Source organism: Podarcis melisellensis (genome assembly GCF_964234715.1).
Source record: "Podarcis melisellensis genome assembly, chromosome: 13".
Classification (NCBI taxonomy): domain Eukaryota; kingdom Metazoa; phylum Chordata; class Lepidosauria; order Squamata; family Lacertidae; genus Podarcis; species Podarcis melisellensis.
The window spans coordinates 2,278,503-2,297,768 of NC_138545.1; positions in this window are offsets into that span (position 1 = coordinate 2,278,503).

Genomic DNA, 19,266 nt, shown 5'->3' on the forward strand with positions numbered 1-19,266 from the left:
CTGTTCTTAACCTGAAGCACCACTTTAGCTAATGGGGCCTCCTGCTGCCACTGTGCTGCCAGAGCAAGATTTCTGTTCTCATCCTGAAGCAAAGTTCTTAACCTGAAGCACTATTTCTGGGTTAGCGGAGTCTGTAACCTGAAGTGCATGTAACCTGAAGCGTATGTAACCCGAGGTACCACTGTACGGAGCCTTCTTAGCCTTATCTCTTTGCTAAAATCAGCTCAATGAGATTCTGGAAAGGGTCCAAGCAAGCGAGCTGTAATGCAATAATATGATTTGCAATTCCCTCCCTTGCCTGGAAATGGCCGCAGGATGGAGAACGAACGGTGCCTTAATGGGCCCTTAATAGCTGGGAGAGAGGAAGTCGCTGGATCAGGCCAGAGCAGTGCCTCAAGGATCCCCATCATTGCTCATTGTGGGTCGGAGAAAAGTCACCGAATTGTGGAGCTGGAAAGGGACCCTGCGTTCATCTAGCCCAACCCGGCTGCAACGCAGAAATCTTTTGCTCCACCTGGGTCTCGAACCCGCGAACTTAAGATTGAGAGTCTCATGCTCTACCGACTGAAAGGAAAGCAAGGCAGGCCCTCCCTGTTTTACAATGTTATAGGAAAATCCTCGGGCTCACTTGGATTACCAAACAAAGACACGATCCAGGAATAGAGTTGCAAAACAGCAGCCTGGTCTTTATTCAAACAACTGTTGTAACAGAACTCGCACCCAGCACATGGGAGAAGCAGGAAAAAGCCCAGAACAAAGGGTGGCTCCCACTTTTATCAGTTTTACAAAGGAACCCACGACACCCCTGAAATTACATCATGCACGCATCACAAATACATCACAAATTGGGAGGTTCTGGCGACAGAAACCTGAGTATCAGGGCTTGACCCCACCTTTCCCTTGACCTCCAGCTCCCACCCATCAAGTAAGACAAAATAAATATTTACAAGTTCCTGGTTTCCCTAACATAAATTCTTGCAAGAACGCAAACTGCCCCAAACGTCACAGCTACATCGCGAGACGGGCTGCGCACGCAAAACAGATCATGCTCAAGAGTTCACATGCCTGTCACTCAGAGCAATTTGAGCAATACCTTCTATTTGCTTTTCCCTCCGGGAGCAGCCTATGGAAAAGGAGAAGACTTTGATGTCACAGTTTAATTGACGCAGACTGGCCCCTGTTCCAAGTCCAGAATTTGCATTCGCTTTTCTCCGAGTGATTTGCAAGTTGTATAGTTTAGGTTTCCTCAATAACTTCCTGCTATCTCAGTGTTCAGCCCGGGGCTAAATACTATAAACTCAAATAAAGGGCCTATTTGTTCAAGGGATGTTTCCTAATTTTTGAAGCGTTAAGTAGTGGTTATCTGTGGAGTGTGTGCTGTCAGGTATTATTCGTATTTTTTAAATATTAAGAGTGCGACTTCCAGTTTAGCTCTGCAAGGATAGATCATGTTCCAACACTAACTAAACCTAGGAATTATGGGTGCCTGACACCCACAAACTCTGGTAACCCAAAACTCATAGAACCACAGAATTGTACAGTTGGAAGGGATCCTGTGGGTCATCTAGTCCAACCCCCTGTAATAATAATATTATAATAATTTATTATTTATACCCCACCCATCTAGCTGGGCTTCCCCAGCCACTTTGGGCGGCTTCCAACAAAATATTAAAATACAGCAATGCATCAAACATTAAAAGCTTCCCTAAACTGGGCTGCCTTCAGATATCTTCTAAAAGTCTGGTAGTTGTTTTTCTCTTTGACATCTGGTGGCAGGGCGTTTCACAGGGAGGGCGCCACCACCGAGAAGGCCCTCTGCCTGGTTCCCTGTAACTTGGCTTCTTGCAGTGAGGGAACTGCCAGAAGGCCCTCGGAGCTGGACTTCAGTGTCCGGGCAGAACGATGGGGGTGGAGACGCTCCTTCAGGTATACGGGACCGAGGCTGTTTAGGGCTTTAAATATCAGCACTAACACTTTGAATTGTTCTCGGAAACGTACTGGGAGCCAGTGTAGGTCTTTCAAGACTGGTGGTATGTGGTCTCTCAGTCCCCAATCTAGCTGCCGCATTCTGGATTGGTTGCAGTTTCCGGGTCACCTTCAAAGGTAGCCCCATGTAGAGCGCATTGCAGTTGTCCAAGTGGGAGATAACCACAGCATGCACCACTCTGGCCAGACAGTCTGCAGGCAGGTAGGGTCTCATCCTGCGTACCAGATGGAGCTGGTAAACAGCTGCCCTGGACACAGAACTGACCTGCGCCTCCATGGACAGCGGTGAGTCCAAAATGACTCCTAGGCTGCACACCTGCAGGAATCGAGGGTAAGAATCCCTGGCATCTGCTGAAGAACCCCCAACAACAGAGAACCCACATGCTCTTGAGGAAGTCCATTCATAGCGTACGACCAGAAGCCCAACAAACTAAAGGGAGGATCGAGAAAAGCTGGAGGGGAAATATTTAATGTTGGGAAAGCCAACATCAAACAGTCCATAATACAAGATCGCAAATGCCATATGGACATCACAGCATTTAAAAAAAAATAATCTGGATTTTCCCTTACCTGAGAACATCTGATAAGCAATATAAACTCTGTTTACAACTGCAGTCTCTGCTGTCGTCGAAATGTTTTCTTTCGTGGGTTGGACCGATTCAGATGGTCCGTCCCCGCCACTTAATGGATCCAAATGGTTTCCAGAGAGTAGTAGGGGATGCTTTATCCCATGTTGATGGCCTTTCAGCCGATTCCCTGGTGGCCCGCTGGAATGTGGAGTTAACCAGGGCTATTAACTGTTTGGCTCCGAAGCGCCCTCTCTGATTGCATGAAGCCCGGAGAGCCCCGTGGTTTTCCACGGATCTGAGGGCAATGAAACAATCGCTGAGACGGCTAGAGTGCCGGTGGCGGATAACTCATTCTGAAGCTGACCGGACACAGGTTAGAGCTCAACATCGAGCCTACCAAGTGGCGATAGAGACGGCGAAGAAGACTTTCTTCACCGCCTCTATTGCATCTGCAGAAAACAGCAGCAGGAGACTTTTTCAGGGGGTTCGCAATTTAGCGGAACCACCTGCAACATCAGGGCCCAGTACGGGCCACATGATCTCCTGTAATGATTTTGCAAAGTTTTTTGCAGATAAAGTCGCTCAGATTCGGGAAGTGGTAGACTCCACCGTGGGAGCAGGGCCAGGGCGGGAGAGTGCTAGAGTCCTGTCTAGTCAAGTTGCGTGGGATCAATTCCAATCTGTTACCTCCGAGGATGTGGACAGGCTGCTTGGACGAGTGAAACCAACCACCTGTCTCCTTGATCCTTGCCCATCCTGGCTTATAAAAGCTAGCCGGGAAGGACTGGGCGATGGGCTTCGTGGGGTGGTGAATGCTTCCCTCCGTGAGGGAGCCTTCCCAGACCCCCTGAAAGAGGCGGTTATTAAACCGCTTCTTAAAAAAACATCTTTAGACCCGGCCAGAATGGCCAATTATCGCCCAGTCTCAAACCTTCCATTCTTGGGCAAGGTGACTAAGTGAGTGGTTGCTGAACAACTCCAGACACACCTGGAAGAAGCGGATCATTTGGATCCCTTCCAGTCGGGATTCAGGCCTCATCATGGGACTGAAACTGCCTTGGTCGTGCTGGTTGATGATCTCCGGCGGGCTAGGGACAAAGGTGAGAGCTGTTTCCTAGTTCTGCTGGATCTCTCAGTGGCCTTTGACACCATCGACCATAACATCCTTTTGGACCGTCTAGAGGGGCTGGGAGCTGGGGGCACTGTCCTACAGTGGTTCCGCTCCTTCCTTCTGGGCCGTGTCCAGAAAGTGGGGTGGGGGATGAGTGTTCAGACCCCTGGGCTCTCACTTGTGGGGTGCCTCAGGGTTCTGTCCTCTCCCCCATGTTTTTCAACATCCACATGCAGCCGCTGGGAGAGATCATCAGGGGGTTTGGACTGGGTGTCCATCAATATGCAGATGATACCCAGCTCTACCTCTCTTTCAAATCGGAACCAGTGAAGGTGGTGAAGGTCCTGTGTGAGTGTCTGGAGGCGGTTGGAGGATGGATGGCGGCTAACAGATTGAGGTTGAATCCTGACAAGACAGAAGTACTCTTTTGGGGGGACAGGAGGTGGGCAGGTGTGGAGGACTCCCTGGTCCTGAATGGGGCAACTGTGCCCCTGAAGGACCAGGTGTGCAGCCTGGGAATCATTCTGGACTCACCGCTGTCCATGGAGGCGCAGGTCAGTTCTGCGTCCAGGGCAGCTGTCTACCAGCTTCATCTGGTACATAGGATGAGACCCTCCCTGCCCACTGTCTGTCTCGTCAGAGTGGTGCATGCTCTTGTTATCTCCCGCTTGGACTACTGCCATGCGCTCTACGTGGGGCTGCCTTTGAAGGTGACCCGGAAACTACAACTAATCCAAAATGCAGCAGCTAGACTGGTGACTGGGAGCGGCCACCGAGACCACATAACACTGGTCTTGAAAGACCTACACTGGCTCCCAGTACGTTTCTGAGCACAATGCAAAGTGTTGGTGCTGACCTTTAAAGCCCTAAACGGCCTCAAAGGCCCAGGAGACCTGAAGGAGCGTCTCCACCCCCATCATCCTTCCTGGACACTGAGGTCCAGCGCCAAGGGCCTTCTGGCAGTTTCCTCCCTGCGAGAAGCCAAGTTACAGGGAACCAGGCAGAGGGCCTTCTCGGTGGTGGTGCCCTCCCTGTGGAATGCCCTCCCACCAGATGTCAAAGAGAAAAACAACTACCAGACTTTTAGAAGACATCTGAAGGCAGCCCTGTTCAGGGAAGTTTTTAATGTTTAATAGACTATTTTATTTTAATATTCTGTTGGAAGCCGCCCAGAGTGGCTGGGGAAACCCAGCCAGATGGGCGGGGTATAAATAATAAATTCTTCTTCTTCAAAAGTTATGAGTAGTGACATTTTCGGAATCGCCCTCTCTTGCCCCAGGGGCTCCTTCCCGTTGCTTTCTGCCAAAGTGCAACCTAGCCGCTTTATTTATTTAAAAACGCCACCCATATATTGTTGAAACATGTGCCGCAATTTCTGCACTGGGGGGTGGCTAGGCTGGATGACCTTTGGGGTACCCCCACAACCCTCCATTTCTGTACAATTCCGTAACGACAAAAAGCACGAGCTAAAACCAGTAAGGCAGAATTATAAAAACCACCCCGAAACGGATAAAAAGGGCAAGGAAACAGACCTCTGGAGGATTCGAACTCGTGAACGAGGATCTTACGGATCAAGGGAGCCTGGTCTCAAAGGAACATCTCTGCAGGACTTGCCCGGAGCGACAGATGGCTGGTGTTTGTTCCGCAAGCAGCGGAGGGAGTGGCAACCAGAGAACGGCGACCGGCTTGTATAATCTGCAGGGTGCAGCACCACAACCAGAACATCCTAGACGAGACCTAACGTTGGGTCAGAGCACTGAGCGTTTATCTAGGCCAGCAGTTCCCACACTGGCTGGCAGAGGCTCTGAAGGCTTCAGGACCGATTCCTACCCGGTTTTTTTTATTATTTTTTAAATAACTTTTATTCAAAATTAAAACAAAACATGTTATGCAGAAACATATCATCCTTATTTTCCCTCCATTTTCCCTCCCTCCTTCCCCCTCCCTCCCCCCAACTTTCCTCAGTTCCAGTCTTTGATTTCTCTAAAAATGCTGTTTTCTGCATGTTACACAGTTGTCTAGATCCTCAAACTAGGAGATGACTGGCAGAATCCGAGATCAGGGAGAAGAGTTGGTGGAAGAAGACTGGAGGAAATTCAAAATTTATTTGCAGAAACATTGTAAAATTTTTGAATGTTGATGGCATTGATTTGAATTGAAGGGGTTCTAGTAATAAAGTTAAGATTGAACTCATAATAGATAAATAGATAAATTAAACAATTAAACTTAATTAATTTGCTGAATCAAATTTTAAAAGGGATACAAAAAAGGGAGATGTGAGGAAGTCGGGAAAATAAGTTATTCCAAGATGAGAAATTAAAAAAGGATTTTTGTTTTTTTTTCCCTTTTTCCCTTTTTTTCTTGTATGTGTCTTTTTTATTTTTATCTTTCTCTTTTCTATGCTTTAATGTTTGTATTTTTGTATTTTGTGATTTTGTATTTTTGTATTTTTGTATCTTTTATCTCTAAAATCTAATAAAATATTATATATATATATATATATATATGCAGGTTTTGGTGTCCTCGGGTGTCTTCCCGTGTAAAAGTTGGGGTGTCTAGGCGACGTTTCGACGAGGTCTCACTCGTCATCTTCAGGCTGGTGCTTTCGGCTTCTTGTTACTGGAACAGAGCAGGATCTCAGTGTTTGAGTTCCTATAAATACTGTTGAGGGGGTGTGGTGTATAGCCTCCAATGTTCTGGGCAGAGAGGAAGTTCCCAGGCTAGTGTGCCTTTTCTTCTTTTGTTCCTTAATTACTTGAGGGATATCTTGAGTGATTTCTTGAGTGATATCCTGAGTACCACTTAGGTGGGTCATTAGGTGTGGATTAGTTGCTAAAGTCTTTGTGTCTTGACCTCTTGAACTTTGTGAAGAGTTTTTCTGAGAAGATGGCTGTACTGCACTTAGTTGTGCTCTGGCTTGGCTTCGTGTATAGGGGCGAGCTGTGGTTTTGTGGCCTGTGTCAGCCAGATCTGTGTAGGGATTGCAGGGGGGTGCAGCATCCGGAGGTGCCACCATGGTTTGGCTACTGGATGGTGTCTGTAATTTATCTGTGGAGAGGGTCTGGGTTTGGGTCTGGTGTGGTTGATTGGTGATGGCGTTCTGTGTGCCTCTGGATCTGGTGTCAGTTTTTGTGGAAATTAGCCCTCCCCACAAAAACTGACACCAGATCCAGAGGCACACAGAACGCCATCACCAATCAACCACACCAGACCCAAACCCAGACCCTCTCCACAGATAAATTACAGACACCATCCAGTAGCCAAACCATGGTGGCACCTCCGGATGCTGCACCCCCCTGCAATCCCTACACAGATCTGGCTGACACAGGCCACAAAACCACAGCTCGCCCCTATACACGAAGCCAAGCCAGAGCACAACTAAGTGCAGTACAGCCATCTTCTCAGAAAAACTCTTCACAAAGTTCAAGAGGTCAAGACACAAAGACTTTAGCAACTAATCCACACCTAATGACCCACCTAAGTGGTACTCAGGATATCACTCAAGAAATCACTCAAGATATCCCTCAAGTAATTAAGGAACAAAAGAAGAAAAGGCACACTAGCCTGGGAACTTCCTCTCTGCCCAGAACATTGGAGGCTATACACCACACCCCCTCAACAGTATTTATAGGAACTCAAACACTGAGATCCTGCTCTGTTCCAGTAACAAGAAGCCGAAAGCACCAGCCTGAAGATGACGAGTGAGACCTCGTCGAAACGTCGCCTAGACACCCCAACTTTTACACGGGAAGACACCCGAGGACACCAAAACCTGCATTCCTGTACCCGTGAAAATCTACGAAAGCATATATATATATATATTATATATTTATATATATATATTTATATATATATAAATAGATCCTCAAACTATTTAGCTGATTATTAGCAATAAAAAGTCTGCGAATGTTTATTCAAAACCAGCCAAGGAGTCCAGTTCGCTTTGTTGTATCTTCAAATACTTTGTAATGGGTTCCCATTCATCTTTACAGTCACAGTTATCCTCGTCCCGTAGATTCCTACCCGGATTTTGAACCCGGGACCTTCTCACGGTTCAAATGAAAGGCTGGTCTGAATTATCGAGCGTTCGGTCTCAGGGCTGCCCTGCTTGGAGATTGAGGCAGGGGCCTTCTGCATGCCTAGCAGGTGTTCCGCCCAGGTGCTTAGCCCAGGTGATCTCCCAGGTCTGAAGCCTTATGGAAATTATACAGGTTTCGTCCTAATTCTAAAATTGCAAAGCGGGACGTTTCTTTTTTCTTTATTAATTTTTTTACTGACAATTTCAACATAGCAGTACAGTGGTACCTCGGGTTAAGCACTTAATTCGTTCCGGAGGTCCGTTCTTAACCTGAAACTGTTCTTAACCTGAAGCACCACTTTAGCTAATGGGGCCTCCTGCTGCCGCTGCTGCACAATTTCTGTTCTCATCCTGAAGCAAAGTTCTTAACCTGAAGCACTATTTCTGGTGTTAGCGGAGTCTGTAACCTGAAGCGTATGTAACCTGAGGTACCACTGTATATCAAAACATATCATACTCATTATTTCCCCCCCTTTTCCCCCATTCCCCATCAAACCCTCCCTCCCCCCCCCCTCAGCTCCTCTCTCTGATTTCTCAGCACATGTTATTCTCTGCATATTATAAAATTATTTCAGTTCTTATATTATCTATCTTCCGTGTTATCAATCACTAAATTTGTGTATGCTTATTCAAAACCTGCCAAGGAGTCCAATTCATTTTGTTGTCTTTTTAAATACTTTGTAAAAAGTTCCCATTCTTATCTGAAGTCACAGTTGTCCTTATCTCACAATTTGTATGTCAGTTTAGCAAGTTTAGCGGGACGCGAGTGGTGCTGTGGGTTAAACCACTGAGCCCAGGACATGCCGATCAGAAGGTCAATGGTTCGAATCTCAGCGACGGGGTGAGCTCCCGTTGCTCGGTCCCTGCTCCTGCCCACCTAGCAGTTCGAAAGCACCTCAAAGTGCAAGTAGATAAATAGGTACCACTCCGGCGGGAAGGTAAACGGCGTTTCCATGCGCTGCTCTGGTTCACCAGAAGCAGCTTAGTCCTGCTGGCCACATGACTCTCGGCCAATAAAGCGAGATGAGCGCCGCAACCCCAGAGTCGGCCACGACTGGACCTAATGGTCAGGGGTCCCTTTACCTTTACCTTTGCTCTGCATAGTTCATAAATTTCTCTTGCCACTATTCTTTTGTCGGGATTTCCTCATTCTTCCATCCTTGTGGTATCAAGACTCTTGCAGCTGTTGTTGCATACATGAATAAGTTCATTGTTTTCCTTGTAGGACAAGACCTGCCAAGGAAAATAAAGCCGGACAAAGTTTCTAATCCTCTTGCCCTGCAATAAATCCCCCAAGCGCTCTTAAATGTCTCTTATCTTGTCACTCTTGCAGGAAGTTCCCATATTTACTCAAATCTAATGCTCACCTCTTTTTGCCAGAACGTTGCAAGAATCAAGGTGCGCGCATTAGATGCGAAGGCACATTTGTGTTCGCCAGCAAGTACCTTTTTCTTTTTGGTTTCAAGGTTCTGAAAACCGAGGTGCATGCTAGATCCGATGGCACATTTGCTTAGTCGTTTAGTCATGTCCGACTCTTCGTGACCCCCTGGACCAGAGCACGCCAGGCCCTCCTGTCTTCCACTGCCTCCCGCAGTTTGGTCAAACTCATGCTGGTAGCTTCGAGAACACTGTCCCACCATCTCGTCCTCCGTCCTCCCCTTCTCCTTGCGCCCTCCATCTTTCCCAACATCAGGGTCTTTTCCAGGGAGTCTTCTCTTCTCAGGAGGTGGCCAAAGTCTTGGAGCCTCAGCTTCAGGATCTGTCCTTCCAGTGAGCACTCAGGGCTGATTTCCTTCAGAATGGATAGGTTTGATCTCCTTGCAGTCCAGGGGACTCTCAAGAGCCTCATCCAGCATCAGAATTCAAAAGCATCCATTCTTCAGCGATCAGTCTTCTTTATGATCCAGCTCTCACTTCCATACATCACTACTGGGAAAACCATAGACCTTCAATGGCACATTAGACTCCCATCACTGACCCATTAGGCTCCCCCTCTGACCCCCACCTGCTGCAAAAGCGGTCTAACTCAGATTCTGTGAAATGGGCACGTTTGCAAAGGGGTTTTCATCCAACAGGGAGGTGTGATAAGAATTTTAAGGTCTTAAGATATGTCATAAATGTTCATAAATGTACCAAGCAAACACGTATATAAATACGTCTGAAAACCCCAAAGAAAATAAGTCCTGAACAAATTGACCTCAATTATTTCTCTGCAAGGTCAAAGTGGGAAACACCTCCCCACTGTCTTTTTCCTTCACCAATCCTGTCTTAAGGGCACATTTAAGATATGAATAGGGTGTGAGCCTGTGACCTGGCTCAGGAACTAAGTATTTATCACTACAAAAGACTGGCCAGGCTCCCCAGGCAATCCAATCAAGTGACCATTAAACAGGTAACCTGATAAAAAAAAGCACTCAGATTTCTGTTGTAGACCACCTTATCTGTGATGTAGGTATGATGTATCTGGGGTGGTGGTCTTAGGTTACACCCCTTCTGTGATGTATGGAGGGGTGGTCTTGAGCTCCAGGGCAGGGAATTAAAATGTCTATAGAAGGCCTTGCGCGCCATTGTTCTGGGTTCCTCCGTCCTCCTGCCTGTGAGGGGAGCACCCTGTTGCAACAGATCAATAAAGATCAGGCTTACTAGCTGTTTTGCTTCTCAATATTCTCTGGTTGGCCTCTGTTATTTTCTCCTACCAATAGGGAACCAACGTAGGGACTCTATACTGGCTCTTGGATACCCCATAAGGGGGAAAAGAGCAGATTTTTGTTTACAACAGAGGCTTCCAAACATGGTTGGCCCCTTCAGTTCCCAAAGCAGGTGTTGGCAAACCCACATCCCGAATGTGCCATAGAATCAGAGGGGACCCCGAGGGTCATCTAGTCCAGCCCCCTTCAAGGCAGGAATCTCAGCTAAATCTCATTTACGCTTCTGGAGTGGAACACCTTCCTCGCTTCGCCTTTCAACTTTCCCTGCTCTTATCGCTTCTGGCGCACCTGCCTTCTGTTTGCGTTGGCGTTTTATGACTTGCCGCAAGATAGCCGATCGTTAATTAACGCTATTGATTTCCTTACAGTTTAGCCAGTAGGCGAAGCCGTGTGCATCCAAATATTTTACGCTCCAATGTTCCTTCGTCCCGAGTAAGAATGCGTGAAAAATGCTTTCCATGCGATACTCTTAGTTGTGTATTCTTGTTCAGCCTTATATCAGAGCATATATTTATTTAGGCATGTATTTTTAAAAATAAACATACAATCGGCAGTTGCTGCTTTTTGTTATCGCCTTCCTTGTTGGGTTGGGCAAACTGTTACTCTTTGTCGGTGCTTTTTTTCTCAGAAATGGGCAGAGGAGGGACAGCCAAGCCGGCCAAAGGAAGGCACTCTGCACATGCTCAAGTGTAGCAGGAAACCCCCCCAGTCATTCAGTTTGTACAAACTTCTCACACTCACACACTACATACGCTACGCTTCTGTTATAAATTCATAGAAAATGAACCATACATCGGATCTGCACTGTTCCACTTTTATTTTACTCCATGAAGGAAGGACTACAAAATGGGGAAGGTTTGATACAGGCCAGCCATAATCCCTTGAGCATATCAGCACATCCACAGGAGCCCTGCCCAGTTGCTATGCCAACCCTGATGGCCCCAGACAGAAGTCCATCAAGATCACAAAGAACTTGCAAATGGGAGTGGATTCAGCATGGACTGGAACAAAGGACAATGATCAGATCTTCCCTCTGGGGGCAGGAAACTGCCAACTCCCCTCTGTCACCTGGAAAGTACTCATGGGGAGGGGGAAAGGGGGAACCAGCCAGGTGACAGGACACTCAGGTTACCACCACAACTCCTCCTTCAACCCTCTTTTTTGTGATGTAATTGTGATGTAGCCTTAGGGGTGTAGTTTGGGGGATTAGTAACTAATAAAAGTTGGGGTCTTCTTTTGTTCTGGGCTTCCATTTTGCTTCATCTTGTTGCGGGTGGGAGTCCCTTCGCGACAGCATTCAATCAAGTCCAAGCCTACAGGTTGCTGTTTTGCTCCAAGTTATCCTGGTTGGTGTCTTTGTTTTTGTCCAAGGGAGCCCTCGGATTTTTCCGTTAACACAAGGAAGCAAGGCTCTAGGATTCTGCCTGAGCCTCATACCTCCTTCCCCAAGCCCAGGAAGGTCCCAGGGCAACTATTTAAGATTCAGAATTAGGTAAAGATAAAGGGACCCCTGACCATTAGGTCCAGTCGTGACCGACTCTGGGGTTGCGGCGCTCATCTCGTTTTACTGGCCGAGGGAGCCGGCGTACAGCTTCCGGGTCATGTGGCCAGCATGACTGAGCTGCTTCTGACGAACCAGAGCAGCGCATGGAAACGCCGTTTACCTTCCCACCAGAGTGGTACCTATTGATCTACTTGCACTTTGACGTGCTTTCGAACTGCTAGGTGGGCAGGAGCAGGGACTGAGCAGCGGGAGCTCACGGGATTCGAACCGCCGACCTTCTGATCGGCAAGTCCTAGGCTCTGTGGTTTAACCCACAGCGCCTTCCGCGTCCCCTAAGATTCAGAATTAAGAAGTGTGAAAACAATATTACAGTCGCAGAAACATGGTCCTCCTGGGAAAATGAACCGGGGAAATTTTATTTCCTTGAACTGGAAGCAGGGTGCAGACATTAGTTTCCTGCAACAACAGAGTAAGGAGGACTTAATTCTTCATCAAATCTGGCAATTATAAAAAAATATTTTTATTTAAGATTTCTTGGTTTACTTTGAAAATAGTTTTGACACCACTGCTGCTATGCCCCCCCCCCATTCTTCCCTTTTTAGTATCCATCAGTTAAATGTGCCACACGTTTATTCCAATTACTAATTGCATCAAATTGGAAAGGGGGGAAAGTACCAACATTAAGGGAACGGCAGAACAAATTATTATATTACGCAGAAAGGGCTCTATTAACGAATAAACTATTCAAAAACCATTCAAAAATTGGATATGTTCTACGAGACAAGGACAGCTGTCATTTAAAAGATGAATGGGAAGCTTTTACAAAGTATTTAAAGACGCAACAAAGTGAATTGGACTCCTTGGCAGGTTTTGAATAAACACTCACAAATCTTTTATTGACAATAATCAGTTAGATAATCTAAGGATTTGTACAATTCTGTAATATGCAGAGAACAGCATTCATAGAGAAACCAGAGATTGGAACCGAGGGAATTAAGGATGATACGTTTTCAGATAATATGTTTGGTTTAAATTCCTAATGAAAACTTTTTTTTTTTAAAAAAAGGATATGTTCAAGAGATATTTACAAAAACGTCGCAGTGATATGACATCTATGGCAGCGTTCAAATTGACGCTTGTGTAAAGTACCATATTTTTTGCGCCATAACGCTCACTTTTTTCCTCCTAGAAAGTAAGGGGAAATGTCTGTGCGTGTTATGGAGCGAATGCCTACGGGTGGCGGGGGGATCTGCTGCAGTCGTGAGCAGAGGATCCATGGTTCCCCTTCCTTCACTCCTCCGTGGCTCGCTTTGAAAGAGCAAAGCGGGAGAAGAGCCGCTGAGTGGGGAGGAGAGAGGGACAGGGAGCCTGCTTGCTTTAAAGGAGCAAAGCGGGAGAGGAGAGGAGCCGCTTACACAAGTGTAAGCGGCTCCTGTCCCGGTTGGCTCCTTTAAAGCAAGCAGGCTCTCTGTCCCTCTCTCCTCACTAAATAGCATTATTAGCAGCATCCTTCTCCACACACCCCATGCGTGCTCCTTGTCCCTTGAGTGCTTTTCCTTTCCTCCCCACTTAAAACGTGGTTACAAAGCTTGGATCCTCAGGATTTAGAAGAAGGAGCAGCAGAGACTGTACTTTTTGAGAATTCTAAGGAAAAACCATCTTCCGCAGAAACTGCTGCTTGCCTTCTATCACTGTGCCATTGAGAGCGTGCTCACTTATGGCTTATGTGTGTGGTACGGAAGCTGTACTACCCAGGACAGGATGGGGTTGTGCAGAGTTGTTAAGGCAGTAGAGAGCATTGTTGGCTGCCCACTCTCCACCTTAGAGCAGATTTATGCCACAAGGTGCCATAGGAAGGCACTGGACATAGTAAAAGATCTATCGCATCCTGGTCACTGTCTCTTCGAGCTCCTGCCGTCGGGACGGAGATACAGGACGATGAAGACAAGAACGAGCCGTCTCAAGAACAGCTTCTTCTCCAGAGCGATCTCGGCCCTGAATGGGAAGCCTGGACTTTGAAAGTCATCTAATCTTCCTTGCTGTATTATACTGTATTGTTTTAACTAGTGTTTCTATAGTTGTTTTGATTTTGTGTGGAGTGCCCTACCTGGGTGGATGGAGCAGCCAAGTAATTTCGTTGTCCCCGAGAGGGGGCAATGACAATAAAGATATTAACATTAACATTTTTGCATTGGTTCACCCCAAATTCACCATCAGATCACATAGCATGATGTCCATGGCTACATCTTGCACCAAAAAAATCACACACCCACGGTTGCCTGGGGTCGCAGTGGTGCAAAAACGTGGTTACAAAGCACGGATCCACATGGATCCTCAGGATTTTTGCATTGCTACCCCAAACTCACTGTCAGGTCACATGTCTGTGGCCACAGCATGAACCACAAAAATCATACATCCACTGTTTTGTTTAGAGTATTTGTTTTCTTGTTTTCCTCCTCTAAAAACTACGTGCGTGTTATGGTCTGGTGCGTGTTATAGAGCGAAAAATACGGGTAAATATTAAGAAATAAAGGGAAATGGCATAATGTTGTAAGAAAGTATTAGAAAACATATTAAGAGTAAGGTAGTAATTATAAGTACATTCAATACTACAAACGTTAATTACATTGGGAAATGATGGGAAGTCTACTTTACTTTATTTTACTTTATCTTAGTTTAGTTAGAAAATATGTGGAAAGAGTAATTTAATATTTAACTGTAAATTTATGTAAGGTTATTGTCAGGGAACTGCCATCGGAGCCAGAGGGAGAGGGAGGGCTCCAGAGGGGTTCAGGAGAGCGTCCCGGGAGGGAGAGAGGCAGCCCATCTTCTGGGGAAGGAAATCAGCATAACACCAGGGATAAAGGGGGGCAGATGGGGGAATCGGAGAGGAGGCTCCAGGACTCCTCGCCGGAGACCAGCGGGGAGAGCACGGGTCCTCCGCTGCCCACACCCTCCCTGCGCAGAAGACTTCCGCGCAGGGAGAGTAGGCGGCGACTAGGCGTCAAAGAGCTTCTTTGCTGGAAGAAGTTCAAGAAACGCCCACTGACGGATTCTGCCAGCGATTGAGACAGCCACGGGTGAGAGGCTGTCCAGACAGAAAGGGTTCACCCAGGTAACCCAGCCAGGTGTGGCGTCGATTTACGCAAGAGCAACCCCTAGAACCATCACAGTTATTTTCTTTTCTTTGTGTGTGTGGATTTAAGATACTGTATGTTATCTATGAATTTCAATACAAGTTTAAAAACAAATAAATGTGCCACATGTTTAAACAGCATTTAACATCTGTGTTGGGCGTATGCAATACCCCCACCCCAGTCCCTTCTATCTCCTCGCACCCGCCTATTCCAGTAGATGATAATTCTGGCAGCCGTTAAAAGATGTTGCAATCTTGCCCTGTCCTCTGCTATCACAGTTCATTTATCATATCTTGGCCGGCCTCACAGCAAAATGCCTCTGTCAGAAGTGAAATAACAAAAATTAAGGTCATAAATGTTCATAAATGTACCGAGCAAACATGTACATTAATATATAAACCACATGTCTGAAGCAGCACAGGGAAACAGCCCTGAAACCATTTTGACTCTCAAACTGACCAGATGTTTTCTCTGCAAGGTTGAACGAAATGGAAAAGCCTCCCCATTGTCTTTTCCTTCACAAATCCTGTCTTAAGGGTTTGTCTGTATAAATAGGGTGAGCCTGTGACCTGGCTCAGGAACTAAGTATTTGTCATTACGAAAGACTGGCCAGGCTCCCCAGGGTATCCAATCAAGTGAGCATTAACAGGTAACCTGCCAGAAAGGAGGTGAACAACGCACTCAGATTTCTGTTGTAGACCGCCATTTCTGTGATGTATGTATGAATGTTTCTGGGGGCGGTCTTGGACTTCAGGGTGGGCTATTTAAAATGTCTATATAAGGGGGGGCACACCTTTGTTCAGGGTCCTCCTCCTTTCCTACGTGTAAGGAGAGCACCCTGTTGCAACAGTTCAATAAAGGTCAGGGTTACTAGTTGCTTTGCTTCTCAATATTTTCTGCTTGGCCTCTGTTATTTTCTCTGACCAGTGGAGAACCTACAAAGGACTTTATAAGGGCTCTTGTGTTCCCCATAAGGGAAAAGCCTCCCCATTGTCTTTTCGTTTCACAAATCCTGTCTTAAGGATATGTCTGTGTATGAATAGGGTGAGCCTGTGACCTGGCTCAGGAACTAAGTATTTATCATTACAAAAGACTGGCCAGGCTCCCCAGAGTATCCAATCAAGTGACCATTAACAGGTAACCTGCCAGACAGGAGATAAACAACGCACTCAGATTTCTGTTGTAGACCGCCATTTCTGTGATGTATGTATGATGTTTCTAGGGGTGGTCTTGGACTCCAGGGCGGGCAATTTAAAATGTCAATATAAGGGCAGGCACACCTGGGTTCGGGGTCCTCCTCCTTTCCTGCGTGTGAAGGGGGCACCCTGTTGCAAGAGATCAATAAAGATCAGGCTTACTAGCTGCTTTGCTTCTCAATATTCTCTGCTTGGCCTCTGTTCTTTTCTCTGACCGATGGAGAACCTGCAAAGGACTCTAGAAGGGCTCTTGTGTCCCCCATAAGGGAATAAGGGCAGATTTCTGTTTATTACAGGACCTTGATGTCCCTTCCTGTTATGTACGAAGCTTGGATCCTAGATCAATAGGCAAGTAGGATCCTAGAATGCAACTACTGATTGGCCTGCAGGAGAAAACCAATCAGGCTCCAGGAAGGAAGCAGAACCAGCCAATCAGACGGGACCCATTGTGTGTAAATAGTGTATATAAAAGCCTGAGTTTTGGGGGGCAATTCAATCACTGTTTTACAAGCTGCAATAAAGAGCATGAAATCACTCTGAGTATATTTCACTTCCCTCCAAAGGAAGCTGTGGTCTGGCTTGTGCAAGCGTAGGTGGCGTTTTGAGCCCCACAGAAGTTCTAGTGATGGGGAAATTAATTTTTTCTCTTGCAATAGAGTCCCCTCCCCTCCTTGCAAGGAGGCAACAAAAAGTGTGCAAGTCCCTTTAATTACTTTTGGACATTGCCCAACCTCTTAACCAAAGACCACCCTAAAAGCATTGTTATAAGGGGGGGAAAATGCTCCTTTTCCCCTTAAGGGGTATCCAAGAGCCTTTTTAGACCCCTTAAGTGGGTTCCCTATTGGTAGGAGAAAATAACAGAGGCCAAACAGTGATTCTGTGAAGCCAGTCATCCCACCTTGGCAGCTCATGGGGTATGTTAGCACACCCCTGCTTACTGTATTTTTCATTCCATAAGATGCACCTAGTTTTTAGAGGAGGAAAACAAGGGGGGGGGAAATATTCTGAACAGTGGATGTATGATTTTTGTGGTTCATGCTGTGGCCACAGACATGTGATCTGATGGTGAATTTGGGGTAACGCCATGCAAAAATCCTGAGGATCCATGTGGATCCGTGCTTTGTAACCACATTTTTGCACCATTGTTGTCCCACAAAACAGTGGGTGCATGGTTTTTTTGGTGCAGGCTGTAGCCATGGGCATGCCATGTGATCTGATGGTGGATTTGGAGTGACCCAATGTAAAAATCCTGAGGATCCATGGGCTTTTACCTCCACACTCCCAGGCAGTCTCCTTTATTGCTAGCGTCCCTTATCTCCTTCCTGATCACTTATCGATCAGCTGTTTCCTTTCAACACTCCCTTCCCTCTTGTTTGCCTTAGTGTCTTTTCCTTAACTGGAGCAGTTTTTTGCTCCTCCTTTTCTTCTAATTTCTCTCCTTATTGCTTTCGTCTTCCTATTTCCCCCTTTGCAAGTTTGCTGTCCTTACCTCTCCCCTCCCAGGCAGCCTCCTTTATCTCTAGCCTCCCTTATCTCTCTCCCCGACCAGCGGCTTTGTTTCAACACCCCCTTCCCTCTTTCAAAAAAAGAAGCATGATCTGCTTTTTCTTCTGGGCAATTCGGCTCCGGGGACCACGCATTCGCTCCGTAAGACGCACAGACATTTCCCCTTACTTTTTAGAAAGAAAAAAGTGTGTCTTACGGAGCGAAAAATACGGTAAATATTTATTGAGATTTACGGGACAAATAGAGCTCAAGGAAACATGGGAACAGGAGAGATCAAACAGGAACATCACGTGAGACTCAGTTGGATCCAGTCTTCTTTCTCACCTGCCCGTCCTCTCTGCCCTGGGCAAGTTTGCCAGCGTGCCACCCTTCCTTCTCTCCCTGTGCCAGGCGCTGCCCCTGGTCTCAACCACCGAGTAGGAATGAGAGGAGGCAAACCCAGGCAGCGGTTGGTGACTCAAAACCCACCTCACCCACAAAGGATGTGAATTGCATTGACCATCATAGAAGGAGACCATGGGATGTAATACTTTATTAATACATCCTCAACTCTGCTTGACGAGCCAGTGTGGTGGTAGTGGTTAAGAGTGGTGGACTCGTAATCTGGTGAACCGGGTTCGCTTCCCCGCTCCTCCACCTGCAGCTGCTGGGTGACCTTGGGCCAGTCACACTTCTCTGTGTACTGTGTCCAGTTCTGGGCCCCACAGTTCAAGAAGGACACTGACAAACTGGAACGTGTCCAGAGGAGGGCAACCCAAATGGTCAAAGGCCTGGAAACGATGCCTTATGAGGAACGGCTAAGGGAGCTGGGCATGTTTAGCCTGGAGAAGAGGAGGTGAAGGGGTGATATGATAGCCATGTTCAAATATATAAAAGGATGTCACATAGAGGAGGGAGAAAGGTTGTTTTCTGCTGCTCCAGAGAAGCGGACACAGAGCAATGGATCCAAACTACAAGGAAGAAGATTCCACCTAAACATTAGGAAGAACTTCCTGACAGTAAGAGCTGTTTGACAGTGGAATTTGCTGCCAAGGAGTGTGGTGGAGTCTCCTTCTTTGGAGGTCTTGAAGCAGAGGCTTGACAATCATATGTCAGGAGTGCTCTGATGGGGTTTCCTGCTTGGCAGGGGGTTGGACTCGATGGTCCTTGTGGCCTCTTCCAACTCTATGATTCTATGATTCTCTGAAGTCTCTCAGCCCCACTCACCTCACAGGGGGAGGAAGGGAAAGGAGAATGTTAGCCGCTTTGAGACTCCTGAAGGGGAGTGATAAAGCAGGATATCAAACCCAAACTCTTCTTCCTTTTCCTGGAAGGAACAAAGGCAGCTGAGGTCAAAAGCATCTGGAGGGCGTCCCAGGGTGCTGCCTGAGGCTGATGGGAGACGTAGTCCTGGCAAGCTCCACGTTGGGTGTGCTATCCAAACATCACCCCCGTCATAAAATAAAAATAATTTATTTATACCGCGCCCATC